The following is a 1877-nucleotide window of genomic DNA, read 5'->3' as shown; positions in this document are numbered from 1 at the left end:
AATTCCTAACTCATGTGTTTGTAAGTCTGTATGAGAAGCAGAGTAACGATTCAGATCTGTGACGTTTCTTCAGAAGGTCAGGGACCTGAAATGCTAAAGCTGCACCAATCTCTCCAGATGCTGCCTGACCTGCTGAGTATTTCCAGAACTTTCTGCTTTTATTACTCGTGAAAGAAGGATTCTTTTGACGAAACGCAGTCGAGGAGGCTTAACTGCTGCATTTGTTCTTCACGAGCTTCTCAGGTCACCTCACAAAACCGTGGCAGCAGTTGGATTCGAACCCACGCCCCTAATGGGAATGGAGTTTAAATCCAGCACCTTCGACCACTCGGCCATGCTACCACATAAGCACGCACTGTTTGAGATGGCTGTGGGTTTAAAGTAGTTGGACCGCGAATCTATTGACCTCTGCACGCATTGTTCTGAATTCCACACTCATCGTTACTGTATTACAGGATAGCTGTGTTTACATCATTCCAACACGTGAAAGAATCTTGCATCTGAGTCCCAGTATTCCGAAAACCATAATGGGGGCGGGGTGGTGGGCTGTACTTGGGTATTGGTTACATTTCTGTCTTACTCTGTTTACTCAAAGCAGAAAAGTGCTCAGAATTGGATGTGTCACAGTTTTGCAGCCCCTCAGTCCGAGGCCCATCTGGAACTTGGCCTCAGAGCACAGTGTAATAGTGGAGTGGAGACACTGCGGCCTATTGTGCCTCCACAGGCAGATCGCCTGCGGTCGAGGACCAGACGCGGGCCTGCGTGATGGAAATTGTTGGGAAAAAGGAGGGGCACCAGGGAGGTTCAGCGGGTAGAGGAACAATTTCCTTCTCTTCTTCAGTGTTCCCTTTAGGGACCCAATGTTTATAAATGGAATGCTAAAGCCTTGGTTCGCACAGTACAAAGTCCCAGTTTCTCAGACATTTGCCGAAGGTTCACTGAGACTGAGTAAGAAACTGGCTGACACCCTCCCGCCCCAGACACTGTGTCACATCCTCGGGGCCGAGACACTGGTGCCCATCCTCGGGGCTCAGACACTGCTTCACAATCTCGTAGCCCATAAATCTTGATCACATCCTCAGAGCCAAGGTGCAGTGTCACATCCTCGGCTACCGACAGTGGTTTACATCCTGGTATTCCAGAGACCAGTTCACATCTGGGTCCAGACGCTACTTCACATCCTCGGTGCTCAGAAGTTGCTTCATATCCTCGGGACCAGGGAATCCTGATAGGTTCAGCCCGCTTTATGAGGGTTGAAACAAGGATAACGTTCCAAGCAACGCTGATGCCTTTGCACAAATCATTTCTGCTGATTAGCACTGCTGACCAGGAGCCAGGTTCTGGGATCAGAGCTATTCTTTCAAATATGATTGCCTTGTCTACCACATTCGTTCCCCAGCCCTTTTGTTGTAGAGAAAGGGTTCGTCTACAACACAGACCGATAAAAATAACACAAAGTCTCGGACATAATGTAATGTTATAATGTGATCCGAAATGAGGATAGGAGGGGATATCCTCCGAACTGGAATACGGACAGGTAGGGTTTACAGGAACGTAGAGGACGGTAGAAACGAATATGGACGAGGTGGAAGGGAGGAATGTGGAATGAGTGGAAATGTGGGATTTAGAAGAAGTGGAAGGATGGTATTTGGAAGGAGGGGAAAGTGGTTGTCAGTAGTTTGGATGTGCAAGGACATAAATGGCAGTTTTTGGATGAGGGAAAGTAGGATTATTGAAAGGCGTAGAGAGGGTTGTGGAAGAGGTGAAGGGAGCGGTGTGGCAGGAGGGAGAGTGGAGGTGCAGAAGGTGGGAAGGGAGGGATGTACATGCAGGGAAAGGGAGGGATGTGGATTGAGGGGAAGTGATGGATGTGGATG

The 1877-nt window shown here is 48.7% G+C and overlaps 1 non-coding gene across 1 annotated transcript; it reads right to left on the bottom strand.

The window, feature by feature from the left end:
- Window positions 1-260: 260 nt before the first annotated feature.
- Window positions 261-342, bottom strand: trnal-uaa (transfer RNA leucine (anticodon UAA)). Its single transcript has one exon. It is a non-coding gene; the product is annotated as a tRNA-Leu (tRNA).
- Between the last annotated feature and the right edge of the window lie 1535 nt (window positions 343-1877).

Source organism: Heterodontus francisci, chromosome 28, assembly GCF_036365525.1.
Source record: "Heterodontus francisci isolate sHetFra1 chromosome 28, sHetFra1.hap1, whole genome shotgun sequence".
In the NCBI taxonomy this organism is placed as follows: domain Eukaryota; kingdom Metazoa; phylum Chordata; class Chondrichthyes; order Heterodontiformes; family Heterodontidae; genus Heterodontus; species Heterodontus francisci.
This window is presented reverse-complemented; position numbering and strand designations above follow the sequence as displayed.